This window comes from Microcaecilia unicolor, chromosome 7, assembly GCF_901765095.1.
Source record: "Microcaecilia unicolor chromosome 7, aMicUni1.1, whole genome shotgun sequence".
Classification (NCBI taxonomy): Eukaryota; Metazoa; Chordata; class Amphibia; order Gymnophiona; family Siphonopidae; genus Microcaecilia; species Microcaecilia unicolor.
The window spans coordinates 138,029,319-138,046,191 of record NC_044037.1 but is presented as its reverse complement, the minus strand read 5'-3'; the positions used below and the strand labels follow the sequence as shown (position 1 = coordinate 138,046,191).

The 16,873-nt window shown below is 44.2% G+C and overlaps 1 protein-coding gene across 3 annotated transcripts in view; it reads right to left on the bottom strand.

The window, feature by feature from the left end:
- The window catches only part of TBCCD1 (TBCC domain containing 1), a 467,458-nt gene that overhangs the window by 66,641 nt on the left and 383,944 nt on the right, over positions 1–16,873 (bottom strand). The window lies entirely within an intron of this gene.

Sequence of the window (16,873 nt, the reverse complement as noted above, 5' to 3'; positions counted from 1 at the left end):
AGGTAGTCCTGCATTGTATGAAGCGGGAAGCATATGCTACATAGTTTCAGTGCATCAGTAAAGGGAAGAACATCCTGAAAAACAGCCCCCTTTGGAAGCTAAACCCCTGCAAGGATGAGGATGGTTTGCTAAGAGTAGGCGGCTATCTCACCCATGCCAAAATAGACAAGAGCGAAAAGAATCCTCTGATTATCCCAGGTCGACATCCAGTATCCACCCTGCTCGAGTGCCACTACCATGAGCAAGTTAAGCATCAAGGTTGACACTTTACTGAAGGAGCAATCAGGGCCGCAGGTGTTTGGATCGTTGGAGCAAAGCATTGTGTCACTGCAGCCATCCACAAATGTATAAAGTGTCGTAAGCTGCGGGGCAAACATCAAGATCAGAGAATGGCAGACTTGCCACTTGAAAGGCTGAGCGTTGACCCACCATTCGCCTACGTGGGGATGGCCATCTTTGGGCCAAGGCCAGTTATCTTGAGGCGGACCAGAGGAGGAAGTGTGAACAGCAAACGATGGGCTGTTATGTTCACGTGCATAAGCATATGCACTGTCCATATCGAAGTGATAGAGTCAATGGACACTTCGAGCTTCATAAATGCGCTCAGAAGATTCTTCTCAATCCGTGGTCCAGTCAAGCAGATCCGTTCTGATTGTGGATCCAACTTCATTAGTGCTTGCAAAGAGTTGAAAATAAACTCAGATAAGATTATCGATTCGTCCATCGGAAAGTACCTGAATGACCACCACTGCACGTAGATATTCAACCCTCCCCATGCTTCATATATGGGAGGAGTTTGGGAGCGCATGATTGGGCTCGCTCGCCACATCCTTGATTCTATGCTATCAGAAAAAGAGACTAACCGCCTCACCCATGAGGTTTTGACTACTTTCCTGGCAGAGGTGTCTGCCATTATCAATGCAAGACCTCTAATTCCAGTGTCCTCCGATCCAGAGTCGCCTTTGATCCTGACTCCAGCCATGCTCCTAACACAAAAGATAGGTGTACCACCAAATCCGCTCGGAAACTTTGATGAGAAAGATCTGTGTAGACGGCAATGGAGACAAGTCCAAAGTCTTGCCAACACCTTCTGGAGCCGCTGGAGGCGAGAGTACCTCCCGACCTTACAGATCCGCAGAAAATGGCAGACCAGTAAGACCAACATCCATGAAGGCGACATTGTCTTACTCAAGGACAACCAGACTCAACGCAATGATTGGCCCCTGGCATTAGTCACCAAAACCGTCCCCAGTGATGATGGAAGAGTCAGAAAAGTGGAAGCAAAATGTGGCGAGCGAACTGTGAAACAAGGAACAGCAAAGACTTTCTGCAGACCCATCACTGAAATCGTGCTCCTCGTGCCGCATGAAGAGGCATGAGCACAGCGAGTCATCATCTACTCAGGAAGACCAGAGACTCAAAGACTTTCTCTCTCTCTCTCGTGTTTAGTGTTGTTGTTGTTGTTGTTTGTCTCTTGTTTCAGGTCCTGTATGCTGAAGAAGATGACCCTACAGTTGGCGGATAACCTGAATGCAAAGAATGGACTTTACACGTTATTAATTTTGATAAAGTGTAGTAATAGTAATAATGGTATCTAGCGATACCAGGCGGGGAGTGTTCTGTCCTCTAACAGCCTTTCCCTGATTGTAATGTGGCTCTGGGGTCGGTGTGACACTTTTTCTGTCATTCACACTTTTTCTGTCATTCTCACGGCAGAGTCACATGAGCGTTGCATTCTGGGGGGTGTAGTTATCAGGCAACATGACTTCACTAGCCTGTCTGCTTAGAACTGTTATATGATTGGTTATGCTGTTGCTAGTTGGCAGGGACTGTTCCCATTGGTGGTTTCCCCTGCTCTCTGGGTCAGAGTGTGCCCTTTTTCTGTTCCCTTTAGTCTGAGGTATGCTCCATTTGTTAGACAGTACAGATCCCTTTCCTGTGTTACCTTCTGTTAGAGTACTTAGTTTTTACCTTGAATATTTATTTATTTCAGGTCATTTATACCCTGCCTTTTGCCGCAGTTTTGCAGCCCCAAAGCGGCTTACAATGAACTAATTAAAATAAATACATTACAGTTACATTTCAGTAGTTAGGGCGGGAGAACAAGGTAAGAAGGGAAAGGTACGGGAGGCAAAGATGGACGGCAGAAGTCCAGGCGGGCCAAGAGGGATGATGGAAATCCAGGCTGACATGAATAGGTCCAGCAAGGTGATCCCCACACAGGGACTGCAACAGGGCCCAGGTGGATCAAATGAAGCACTGAAGAACCAGCAACAGCATGCAGAGGCCGGACAAAGCTGGAGGCAGGCATCCACTGCGACGGAGTCAGCAGAGCAGGAAACAAGATGGCGGACTTCCACTTTTCTGACTCTTCAATCATCACTGGGGATGGTTTTGGTGACTAATGCCAGGGGCCAATCATTGTGTTGAGTCTGGTTGTCCTTGAGAAAGACAATGTCGCCTTCATGGATGTTGGTCTTACTGGTCTGCCATTTACTGCGGATCTGTAAGGTCAGGAGGTACTCTTACTAAAAAAAGATATTGTACTCCATTCAACCAGCTCTGAGCTAATGGTGTTTTCAGAATCATGGAGACTCTTTGCCATTGGGGCAGAACCTCTGATCTACAGCTGACTGTGAGTAAACATTGTGTTATTCAAATAAAGGACTTTCAGAGAGATAGAGTCTTCAGGTGTGAACTGGTGTACCAAGGTTATACATCAGGATATAAGACTTAGAAACTACAAGTCTTAGAGGCCTGAACAGTGACATTGAAAGGATAATACAGAAGGTCAGCCCTATGCCTTTCAATATGAATGAATGGTGCAAATGGGCCACTGATATTCTGATTCACTGGGGCTTAAGAATGTATAAGAAGAAAACGTCTGACTTTGATCCCACTATTTTAAAGTAGGATCTCTCACCCATCCATACCAGTTAGTGAAAAAGGGTCTTGAGCAATTATTTTGCTGTACTCAAATGCAAGCATTTAGAACACCTGCACCCCTGCCAAATGACACACTAGAACAATTTGCGTACAGATTGTGGGTGCTGGAAGCAGCCTTTCGAGACCAAGAGGGTTGGCCCAAAACAGAAGATTATGGTCAGGAACAGCATAAAGAATTTTTATTGGAAATCCTATCCCCTGAGATTACTAAACATCTCCGATTGTTTGCTGAGGATCCCAAAGAAACACCTTTTGATACTTTAATGTTCAGGATTGGATCTGAGTGGAAAACTCAGCCATCCCAGGTAATTACTGTGTCAGAAGCAAAGAAATGGCAAGCAGAAGGGCCATCCCACAGCAATAGGTCAGGAAACAGGACAGGCCCCCTGGAGAGGGCAGGGCAGAGGTAATTTTAGAAATTCCTCAGGCTACATCCCTTTTCATGAGCTCAAAGCAGAAAGAGACCAGTTAGCACAGCAGAAAAATAAGTGGGAGCAAGATAAATATACCATGCAGCTAGAATTAGACAGAATAAAAAGTGAATTGATAGCTGCCCAGGATAATCAAGAAAAAAAGGATTAGGGATGTCCTGATCCCCAGTGTCCAAATATCAAACAATCCCAAGCCTTTTGGGCCCAGCCTGACTCCTTTCACTTACCTGAGCACTCACTTCCAGCACCTCGGGAAAGGGGAAAGGAGACAGATTCAGAATATAAATTAAGGTTTGTGGCACCATTAATATTGGACACTTGTGGCCGCCCCAATGTGAACAGCCGGATAGGGGGGTCAGGATAAATTAGCGTTGATTGACACAGGGGCTGGAATCAGTTTTACAAGTAGGGCTTCTCTTACTGCTGACCAGGAAAATGTGCAAACATATAAAATCCAAGGGGTCAATGACACAGTTACCAATTGTGTGGCTATCCCAGTTAAATGGGTTTTTTTCCGATGCAGAGGGAACAAGATAACAAAATTTTGGAAACCAGTGTCTCCATTATAGTGAACACAGAAAAGGAGATAATTGGAATTGATGTCCTCAACCAGTTAAATTTGGTAGTGGATATGGCTAACCTTACATGTATTGGATCTCCAAAAATATCTACAATTTTGGTGCACAAAGTAATTCCCATGCATTTGGCCACACAATACACAAAAGCTGACCAACAGTATGATCTGAATGTAATTCCCACATAGGTTACAGACATCCCTGTCTGGGCACAAGACAAACTAGAATGTGGCAGAATGTCCACAGAAATCCTGTTGGAAGGAGAGAATCCTCCGCCACAAAAGCAATATCCGGTACCTCATCAAGCAATAGAACCCGTAGCTAAGATTATACAGGTACTGGAAGAGAGGGGCTTAATTAGACCGATCTCTTCTACATGCAACTCACCATCTTGGCCAATAGTTAAACCAGGAGGCTCCTTTAGACTGACCATAGATATCTGTGCCCTAAATCAAGTATCAAAATCTGTGGTGCCAGTGGTAGCCTCATACCTGGAAATGATCTCTAAATTAAACCCCAACTGTAAATTTTTTCTGTCTTAAACATTTCAAATGGGTTTTGGAGCCTGCCCCTGGAATGCCAGTACAAAACAGCATTTCAGTGGCTAAATAAACAGTACGCACGGACTGTGTTACCTCAGGGTTATAAGGATTCTGCATCCATTTTCCACAAATACATGCAGGAAGCCCTAGCCCAGGTGTCTTGTAGAGACTATAGTAAGCTATGGAACTTTATAAGTCTAAGTGCTTTGAAAATGAGCCTCAATATAATCCAATATGATGACATTCTAATTCAATCTGAAACTGAATCTGACCATTGGGCCCATGTAAGAGAGATTTTAAAAGCTCTTTTGGAAGCTGGTCATAAAGTAAATCCGGCCAAAGCTCAACTGTGTAAACCACAGGTTTCCTTTCTAGGAGTCACCATTTGTCACGGTTGTGCCCAGGTTCCTTGCTGTCAGTCCCCTCGCCCCCCGGTGGTTAGACCTGGTAGCTGCTGTGAACCGATGGCTTGCCGTTACCCATGTTCCAGAAGATATTCTGGTCTGGTCCGAATCTTCCAGCCTTCCAGATTGTTTTGGGAGTTTTTTTGGAACCAAGCAGTACCCGTACCTGGTGAACTCCCTTGTAGGCTGCCTTTTAATCACCTGGGAAGTTTTCTAGTTTGCCTTGCAACAGAGGTCCTCAGAGGAGTTTCCTTTGGTGAGAGTTAGTTGCAGTGCTGCTGAATTTTTCCCGGTTACGGCTTTGACCCTGCTTGTCTCCTGGTTTATTCGACTGTCTGCTGCCTGCCTTGACCCGGCCTGTCTCCTGGTTTATTTTACTGTCTGCTGCCTGCCTAGACCCGGCCTGTCTCCTGGTTTATTCTACCGTCTGCTGCCTGCCTAGACCCGGCCTGTCTCCTGGTTTATTCTACTGTCTGCTGCCTGCCTAGACCCGGCTTGTTTTCTGGCTTCTTCTTCCTGTTGTGTCCTGCGGTTCAGCCTTCCTGCCCTGTCCGGTAAGTCCTGCCGGCCGCCTGCACCCAGGGGCTCAACCCCTGAGGAACGGCGGTCAAGTGCAGGTGACGTTTGGGCTAATTTCCTGTCCTGCTTGTTCCAGCTTGAGTTGCCTCGGCTGCAGTCTCCGTCTGGGAGTTCAGGTCCTGGGTTTGCCGGTACGTCTGTTCTGCCTTGTCTTGTGTTTGGGTGATTCTCCTGCCGCTGCCGCTCCTCGGCATTGGTTCAAGGGCTCACTAACCCAGAGGTTCCACGAGAAACCTGACACCATTGGCCGGAGGATAAATCCATAGATTCTCAGAGAATAGATCTCATACAGAAAATACCTCTTCATACAGATCAGAAATCCCTCCAATAATTTCTAGGGCTTACAGGGTTCTGCCGTGATTTTATGCACAACTATGCTGAAGTGGCTGCTCCACTATACTCCCTGCTTAAACGTAAAGAATAGGTTTGGGAGGCAGAGCACACAGAGGCAGTGACTAAACTCAAGCAGACTTTGAGTTCTGCTCCTGTCCTTGCTCCCCCAGATCAAAAGCAGAATTTTTTTCCTATACCCAGTGGTTGGGGAGAACAGTATAGGGGCTGCCCTAACACAGTGCTTAGGAGGGACAGACCAGCCAATTGCTTTCTTTTCCAGAGTTCTCACTTCTCCAGAACTTAAAATGGGAACCTGTGAAAAACATGTTCTGGCTGAATATGCTGCTATGCAAAAGTTTACGTATATTAGGTGCTCAAACCACGTACATATGTAGCAACCACACCCCCCCTTAAATTCATTGTGGAGGGCAAGTTGGCTTGTAGTAGAATTAGGACAGAGAGAATAGGCCATTGGACCCTGATGTTGCAGGCACAGAATGTGAAGTTTGAATTATTAAAAGAGCCTAAAGTGCAGGTTGCAGGGATCTTACTGGAGGGACAACCTCATGACTGTCAGTCTCCACCCAGTACCCCCAATCATTTGATATTTAAAGAACTGGTACTGGACAGAATATCCCATTTTCTTCCTACAATATACATTGATGGCAGTAGCCAATGTGAGGGAGGAACGAGACTAGCAGGTTTTGTAATTGTACAACTGGGCCCAGATAACCAAGTAATTCTGCAGAGGCAGTACTCCTGTGGGTCAGCCTCAGCACAATACTGTGAACTGGCTGCCTTTGTGGCCTGTTCCCACCCTGAAATACAGATAATCTTAGATTCAGATTACGTATTCAGAAGTGCCATTGCATTGCTGCCATGGTGGTTAAGCCACAACTTTAAATCCACAGATGGGTCCATTGTAAAAAGTTCAGCACTATGGGCTATGGCACAAGAACTCAGTGAAAAATTTCATAAAGTTCATTTAGTGAAGGTGAAAGCACACAGAAAGGCCCGTTAGTAAAAGGAAACACTTTAGCAGATTCACTAGCCAAGGAAGCATGCCATGTAGGCCTTATATGGCCCTGGTATGAGCTGACCCGGATGGTAGTACTGATTATGATCAGGTGGTACCACCAGATTATTTCAGTACACTGCAGGAAAATGACTCAGAGCTTTCCAAGCTGAAGCGACTAGTGCAACACACCCCAGATAACACTTACCAGCATACACCCTTTCTCACACTCACTATACAGAAAGACATGCTGTGTGTGAAGGAGGAGGAAGGACTGGTTATAGCTATCCCCAGAGCTCAAGGGAAAGTCTGGATGCAGTGGGTTCATGGAGCAGGTCCCATGGGGCACCCTAAAACGGAAGAGATAATGGCAACCTTGAATAAGTTGGTCTGGTGGCCAGAAATGAAACATGACATACAGGATCATGTGGCCTCCTGTATGATTTGTGCTTCATTTGGGAGACAACCTAAAAAGAAAAGGGGACAGCTGATGAGAATGCCACCTCGGGGCCCATTTGAGAGGCTACAGAGAGATCATGTGGGCCCTCTCCCTTTAACAGCTAGGAAAAATAGATTTTTACTCATGGTAGTTGATTCCTTTTCCCACTGGGTAGAGGCATTTCCTGTATCAGATCAAACTGCCAGAACCACAGCTGAAGTCTTAACTATGCAATTTTTTACACGTTGGGGAATTCCTAAGACTATTGAATCTGATAATGGTTCTGCTTTTGTTTCTCAGCTAGTCAAGGAATTGTTTGATTTTCTAGGCATAGAACAGCAATTGCACATTTCGTAACATCCCCAAGCAGTGGGACAGGTAGAACGTATGAATCAAACAAACACTCAAAGCACATCTCAGCCCTATGCTGAATCTGACAGGGAAAAATTGGGATCAGGCCCTCCCTTTGGTCCTTATGCGTATCAGAGCCAATGTCTGTAAGTCCACAGGTTTTGCCCCCTATGAAGCCTTAATGGGAAGGCCAATGCCTCAATGGGAAAATTTGTTACATACTTTTCTCCCAGAGGATCAGACTGTAGTTCTAGCAAATGAGTGGATGAAATCCCTGCAAGAACACCTAAAAGAAATCCAAACCACTGTGCTGGCAAACACAGAAAAGTCTAGGGATTATCTACAGGAGGTGCAGGCCAAAGATTCTGATTTACGACTACTCAAAGTGGGGAGTAAGGTCATGCTCCTAAACCCTAGACCAAACCTCCCCTTTGGCATGGGCCATACTTGGTTACAGATACCTTAGGCCCAAGCCTATATCAGATCCTAAGGCCAGACAACCAGCAACGTTGGAAACACATCACTCAGTTGAAACCATATGGATAATAAGTGGTTACCAGTTTCTGTTTTCAGATTCCACCTGAATACAGCACAGACGACTGATTCAGAAATACAGCACAGAAGGCTGCCCCCCCCCCCCCCAAACAAAAAGATGTTGGAAGAGTGGTAACTATAGTAGTTATTCATGATGAATAGTTGAAGAGTCCTATACACGCATTCAATAGGGATGATAATACTTAGTAAACATTATTTCTGTTGAGGTGTTATATAAGTAAGTTTATAAGTAGGTTAGTTATTGTACTGTAATAATCAGTGTGCTTCTAGTATGGCACATTTTCTGTTTAGTGTGGTATGTGTTCTCCTTTACCCAAGTCTCATTAGAGGAACTATCGTCCGAATATGCACAATTGGTTGGGCCAATTCCACAGATGGGGTATATCGCTATCAAGAAATACCCCCACCATTCCCTGAAGGAAAAGACCTGGTTATCCTGAGTTTTTGTTCGGCGCTGGGCAGACCACCATACTATTCCTTAATCATCACTAATGCACAGTGGGCTCCACCAATTTCCACTTCCCTAGAAAGAACACAAGAATTGATTGCACCCCCAGAGAAATACTTTCTAGGCCCTCCTGCCTTGATTCTGTACAATATTTCCTGCCAGGATAAAGGTACTTCCTTGGCAGATCACTTATACATGGATTCAAAGTAATCAACAGCACATTACTGAGACTTCTTTCTTTTTTGATGTACCTTGCTTACCTACCACCCCTCCTCCCACCGCCCCTACCACCTCAGCTCCTCCTATTCTGTACCTCTCAGATATTAATTTGTTCCAGGAGGGGAAACCATTTCAGATTAAATATGATGCACCCCATGATGTTTTATATGATGTAGAATACCACTTTCTTACTTGGCATCTGTTTCTTAAAGTATTTCTAGTCACTACCAAATATCCAAACTGCTCTCAATTTGTTGCCAACCACATACATATGCTTAATACGTGGTTGGACATGCAGTCAATCACACCCCCAGCCAATCCCTCTAGATACAAGCGGGAATTATTGGACACCATTTTAGGGGGCACAGGAACTGCACTGGGCGTCCTTAATACAATTGATATAGAAGTGCTCCGGAATAAGATGGGATCCACAGCCCAACATGCTTCTGAAGGGTTTACCTCACAACATATTATTAATGAGGCTTCAGCTAAACTATCTAATGTAATGTATCTAACTATCTAATGTAATTGTAGATACCTTTGCTCTTATATCGCCTATTATAGAACAGAAAATTGTGACTTTAGCAAATAAAGAATACAGGTTGGGAAAGAATATTTCATGGGCTATGGCCTGTGATCAAATACAGATCAAGCGTATTATTATCTTAAAGGAAACCCTGATCACGTCTAAGTTAGGCCACGGGCCACCATCTCTTGTTCAGATGACTAGCACCAAATTACCGGAATTTGCTATAGCTCACCTTGATTGGTGGACGGTTAGTGTTCCAATCTGTTCACAACAAGGATGCTCTATCTGTACTCTGATCCCATGGTCAGGACAACATACCCTGTTGTTAATATTGGTGTGCAAGTTAATAATGTGACAATGTATCCTTTGGACCATCTCGCATGGGTGCAGCCCCTGGACAATAACTGGCCATCATTCAAACCAAGGGACCCTAGCCTGTGCCAGTGGGCACACTTTCATTTCCAGTGTGAACCTCATCAGTTTAAAGAGAGGGACAGCTCCTGCTGGAACAATTCATCCTCCTGCAGACTGATTGCCAAACATTTGTATTCACCCACTGTCTCACATAGGGTGTACTACCTTGGAGCTGGACACTTTTGTTTTACTCTATTCTTTCCTCAAAATATTTCTTTCTTCATTGCTCCCCAAGTACATGACATCTGCCTCCCTAAGAACACTTTGCTGTACAATTCTAACTATTTACAGAACAATATTTGGTGCAGTCATACACCGCTGATCTCCACTACCATTAATGAGACAACATAGTCTGCACCTCTGGTTACCAATGACTCTATTGACATTCCAGATTTTATTCCATACACTGTACATCTACTCCCTCTGGGCACGGGAGAAGAGACTTTACACAAACTACTGAACTTTACTGAACTTCATGCCTATATGGACCATTTGAAAACAACCTCCATAGAAGTGAATCACACCATCACCTATGAGAATGGACAAATTAGATAAACTGTTCAAAATTTGCTACAAGACTCCCATGTTTCAGCATGGGAACTATTCTTTGGATATTCACCTACTGCTGATCATGTCTTTAATGTTTTAATTCACCCTATCATTATTTTAACTGGTGTACAAGTATTGCTATGCATTGGTACGATTTTCATGTGCTGTAAACTTAGACACATGTACAACTCTTTGCAAAGTTTAACCTATAAAATACCCTCACCCCTGTAAGGCAGCCATACACCCATATACACACATTACTTTCTTCCCAGCCTTTATATTTTAATCTGACAAGTTAATTGTTTTTTTTTTAAACAGTTCCATCATCTACTGTAGGGGTATTTCCCTGTGATCTAGCCTGAGCTGGTCTTGGCCTGTACAAGTCTATGACATCTTGGTATAATAAGATGGCTGCTGCAACTCTCTGTGTCAGCAAGATCCAGCTTCAGCTTGTGGAAAATCACTGACAGGCTTGCTGAAGCCAAGGACATTCTGTGTTCCAACCATCCCCCTTCTATCTCTGAGACGCTGAGAAGGGAGTCATACTCATGGTACCAGAAGTTACCATCTCCAAGGTCACAAAACAAAGAACTCTTCTTACCCATGCACTGGACTGTATGAGAGGAGAATGGGTCCAGGCTATCACCCGAGAGAGAGGTCTGAAAGAACGCTGGAAGGGTGGAAGAGAAAGTTAGTCGGAGACCCTCGGAGGAGGAGTACCTGTGAAGGACCTGAGAAATCCAGCAAGGCTCGGGGTGAGCTAGAGACTGTATGATACCAACCTTGTGACCTGCATAACTGGTGCAAATACCTGTGGCAGAGATATTGGCTCTGATAACCAAAGGAGAGACGGGAACCTGCTTGTTTGCAGAGAAAGAACTGCACTACATAAGACACAGACAGCTAAGATAGCGCCTGGGGAGATTCTGCTCCGGTCTTATCTGAAGCAGTCATCAGGACAGCGTGGTAAGATCACAGTGATATATTTCCTGGTCTGGGGTTAGGCAGTGGTTTTATCTAAGTACGACTGGTTTATGTCAGCTCTTGGTCAGGGACAGCTGCTAATGTGTATTTTGCATAAGATGTGATAAGTTTTCATAAGGATCATTAGGATATCATTTGTACTGTTCTAATCATTACTGTACGTAGTCTCAGGATAATCAGAGTGGAGTTAGACAATATATTTTGTTAGTGTGCATATCAGTAAGAGATATTATATTGCATATAAGCTATTGCAGAATGTTTCTATTTTTCCACCTGTAATAAATAATATATAATTATCATCTGTGACGTGGCTTTGGTTCTTTGGCGAAGAACAAAACACTGGTAGGGTGCCAGCACAAGGTTTCTTTATAATATCCCCTAGACTGAGCGGGAACCTTGTAATAAGTATTATCAGGGAATAATTATTGCCCTAATTTCTTATTTTCATCCTACACTACCTTGGAACCACTCTAGTTTGGCAGGTTAATTTGGGCTTTTTATACCGGGCTTCCTGGTACCTGTAGGCCTTAACCTCCAAAGTGATGCCTCCCTTATGCACGGTCCATTCTGCTCCAAGACAGGTAAGAGGTGGCATATTGGGTTATCCCCGCCCACTAGTGACTGCCCAACCTAAGGCACGAGGCTTGGACTCATAAGGGGTCTTAAACATCTCACTATTGTGGAGATATGAATAAGCAAGATAGGGGACCTGCTAGAACTAGCAGGAGCAATATAACTGGAGGTATGGGAGCATGAACAGTCGTCAATACAGTGACAGATCAGGTATCCAGGTTTGCTTCCATCTTGCCTCCATGCACAAAAAAAAAAGTGGTGGAGATGTCAGGATTGCTGGACATACTTAATATGAAACCAGCTTCTGATGCTTCCATCTTGCCTCCATGCACAAAAAAAAAAGTGGTGGAGATGTCAGGATTGCTGGACATACTTAATATGAAACCAGCTTCTGATAACTCCCCCCTCCCTCAGGAAGCCCAGAAGATTGCAGATGGACCAAATGGTGCCCAGCTGCCTGCTAGCCCTTTGTTTTCGCAATTACCCCTAATTAACACACCTTTGTCCTCTCCGGGCATCTGGGCGCAGGGCTCTCTGAGAATAATGAAAGCCAGACAGAAAGGTTCCAAAACTAGGGACTTCAAAGATTAGAACCTGTGAAAATGCTCACCTTCCTTACATCAGGAAATTAAACTGAAGGTTGCAAAAGAAATAATTGACATTTACAAAGGCTGGGAAGAAAAGAAGTTATTTGATCCCTCTCTGTTCCTGTTAGATATATATATATATATAAAGCAGAGCACATAGTAGCTCTGCTCTCGCTTCTCCTCTCTCTCTCTTTCTCTGCACACCCACTTCTTTAGCCGCTCTCCCCCTCTCTTTTTCCCTGAACCCCCCTATCCTTCCCTGTCTCTCATTGATTCTCATCTAAACACACATCCAGATACAGCCTTGCAATATTTATCTGTACTAAGTGCTGTGAGCCTATATATATGCAAATATAATATACTTTCTATCCAAACCTGTGTGGATTGTGCATTATTGAGAACCCACTGCCTCTACGGACTGGACCCTGGACCATACCTAGACAACGAAAGCTGACAGTTGTCTTATAACAGATTTTTGTCTGATCAGGTTTACATTATAAGACACTACCTCTTGAGTGTTTTTTTTAAATACAGATTAATTGTTTCTATAGAAGTGTTTGTGGTTTAGTGTTGACAAGTGCTTGAAATAATTGTTTAAAATATGAAGCATGCCAGGATACAGAAATCCATTTTTAGATTCATGTGAAGCATTACTTGTCAATAAAAGTAGTCAGCAGCCCTTCCTTAGGCCTTAGTCCCTTTCACCACTGTGCCAAATTTATACTCCAAATGCAAGAGGAGGAAAATCTCACTCACTGGATTTCATTCAAGAAAATCTCACTCGTTGGATTTCATTCTCACTATCTGGAATGAACCACCCTCGGCATCTCTGCACTCTGGTCCAGCATGTTTCCTCCCCTCCGTACTGCTCCAACAGCTTCCTTCACCCTTCCCTGTCCTCCCTCACCCTTGCCCCGCCAGCCCCAATGCTTCCAGGTCCCGCCTCTTCTGATATGAACTTCCTGTTTTTAAGGTGCAGAACCAGCAGCGTCATCAGCAGCGTGACCTAGACAGTGGTTCAGCACCTTTAGGCCACATTTGTTTCAGCAAGAAGTAGCTTGGCTGGCTGGGGACTAAGGAACATGTGACAATTGCTCAGGGTAAAGGTGGGGGTACATTCATAAAAGTTTGCCTGGGGCCCCATAGGTGATTAAAGTGGCCCTGTACATGCAATCCACCTTCTTAGGAACCACCTGTACAGTGTGGGGTTTCCCACTTCTTCATCTGTGCATTTTTAAGGATGTGAATGGGAACTGTAGGAGGGGAGTCATAATCAAGGACATTGAACATCTCGACCCAGGGCTCAACCTTGACCTCCAACTTAAATGGAATGGCCTCCGCCATTTCCCTCAAAAAAACTTACAAAGCAGAGTTCCTCCGAGAGAGTCTTCCTCCTTTACTGTGGTAGGGAAGGGTCTGAAGGTAGAATAAGGGACCTCCTCTGGCTCAACCTCAGATGCCCAGGAGCAGTCCTGACTCCAACTTAGCAACTATAGGCTCTTGGCAAGAGCGCTGAGGTGCAAGTCCTCTCCTGGACTCTGGGGTTGCTTGCTCCCCCAACAGGCTGCAAAAGAGCACCACATCAGTCAATGTTGACCCTGATGCCCAACGAGGCACCGCCATCAATGAATGGCCAACAGGTAGGGAATGGGTCTCCAGGATGGGCAGGAGAGGCACCATTGTTGGCACCAGCTCCCTCAATGCCTCAATGTCATGCCGATCCAGGCTGCACCATAGCTCCTCCTGTAACATGACCCAGAGCTGCTCCTCAAGGGTATGTATCAGTATAGGCTGGACCACTGCCGATGTAGAGGCAGTCTATACAGATGTTGCAGCCAAATTAGAGGTGGGGTCTCGGGTTCAGGGAGACTGGTGCATCAGCACTGCCTTTATGGAGGAGAAGAAATTTTTCTGGCACCGAAGCTTTTTGGGTACCAGTGAGGCCAGTATCCCGGAGCTCCTGGCAGCATGCTTCGAGGACCAATGATGATGCTTCTTTGTTTTTGCTCAATGACCGATGAAAATGACACGGAATCCACATGAGTCCTCGGTGTTGGGTTCAATGATACTTGGCCTGAGCGGGCGCTACCAGCATCTGATGTCGAGGTGGGGGCATTTCTGCTGTCCGTTGCAGCTCTAAATGCCATGGGGACCAATGCCTTTGATGCAGATGTTGATGGACCGGACTTCTGCGTGCCGAGAAGTCTCTCATGTAGGGTCTCCTGACTTTATTGGGCTCTGTTCTAAATTTGAGCATAAAGACAACAGACAGGGCCCAGACAGGTTAGGCACATATAGTGAGAATCAGACACGGACATGTTCCTAGTACATTCTGCTCAAACCTCATGGAAGGTTTCTGAGACATAACAGGAAAGACAGCTGCAGCAAAATCAAACAGCTCAATTACAAATTTATTAGTTTTTAAATTGTTTGAAAATAAAACCCTGGCCAGGCGCTCAGGCCTAAGTAAGCCGCAAGCCACAGAAAAAGAAGAAAACCTTAAAAGGGCTGAAAAACATTCACAGAAACAAGGGGAAAAAAGTAGAAAAATAAGAGGTCCTGCATTACTAAAATAAAAAGGCAACAAGGTCAAAAAGAATTTTTTCAGTCAGGCAAAAAATACACCACAGAGACAGTGTGAAACACATCTACTTTGCTCTGTGGATGAGAAGAAACTGTGGGTCTTGCACGAGTTGGGCAGGTGGGAAGGCACTTTTACATGCGCAGTGGGGGCCTGCCAAAGGCTTCAAGAAGCTGTAGAATGCCAGGCAGCATCCAGACCAGGGCTCTGTCGGTGACCCGCATGTGAGAAGACTATGTCTTGAAGTCCTCAAAGAAACAGAGAGTCACATCGCTGTATGTTTTCTTAAGGCAGTTTTCAAAAAGGAAATGATACTTTTCCTTTTTGAAAACTCAAACAATACTTACCCTCATAACCTACAATGAAATCTGTTACCAGTGGTGTGCTGGTAAATTTTTAACAACAGGCTCTCTCCCCGGTCCACCTCTGCACCCCCCCTGTCCACCTCTGCGCCCCCCCCCCCAAATTGTAGAGCTGGCTATACCCAGGGAGAGAGCCGGGGGGGGGGGGGGTCATGCATTACTCTCTCCGGGAATTTTTTTTTTTAAAGCTCCCAGGTTCCAATCTAATTCATGTTTAACGTGGGATAAAATGTCATAAATAAGTGAATAAATAGATAGAAACTCTGAACATTGAGAACCTGATTCCCATAACTAATTTAACACTGAACTCCTTAATTTGTTTACTTTAATCACACTATTATTTAATGCTATACTTTATCCTATATCTCACATATCTGATATGAATTAATTATTTCTTTACTTCTAATTTTCTTGATATCTTATGTACCTTAATTGTAATAACACTCTGTTCTTCTCAAACCGTTAATGGTGATTACCATTGTGGCATAATGTACGCCACATTGAGCCTGCAAAGAGGTAGGAAAATGTGGGATACAAATGCAGCAAGAAAAATAAATAAACATGAGTCTGTTTTAGAAACCCATTACCAGGAGAAAAAAAATCTCTGCACCAATAACAGGGTTAAATGTCATAAATAAGTAACTAACTAACTAACTAACTAACTAACTAACTAACTAACTAAATAAATAAATAGATAGATACTTCCAAACTACAAACATTCCTGAATTACAGATTCTGAAATACCTTCCGTACCATATTTGTTTACATTATGAAAATATATGTATTTAGTGTGAATATCATTTATGGCTAGTATATTTACACACATATAATATATAGAATATAAATGTTCAAGCCCAACCACACAAGATAAAAATGTTTATATACTTGTTAGATTAGTTTTGCACTAAGTTTAGAAAACTTGTGGGGAGGTAGTGGGGGAGGGGAAGGAAAAATTCACTCAGCTTTTCTGGTACATAATAATGTCACAAACGTTATGCAGGAATCAATGTGCCTTTTGTTAAAGCAAACATCAGCAAGGTTTGGGGAAAGAAAAAGTTAGACACCGATCCTACTGATAAGCACTTACATGCAAAAGCAGGTATGCCTAGTACTCTGTCCCTGTAATGTTCTGCATTCTCACCCAAGGTTTTCTTCCTCGGGTTTTTTTTTTTTTTTACTCTCCCTTCCTTCCAACATTTCTGCCCTACTGTCTCCTCTCATTCCTTTCATCACTAGTTTTCTTCCAAGTATTATGCTCTCTCCCTCTCCTGTTTGGATCATTTTATCCTTCACTGTAGCTAGACCTTTCTTGCCACCTCCTCTCCTTTGATGATCTTCTCTCCCTCACCCCCACAAACAGTACTGCCTCACAGCTCATATGGAAAAACAGGCAGAAAAGTGCTGCTTTCAAGCTCTACTGTTCCAGCCTCAACAAGCTGCAGAAGGCAGCAGCAGCA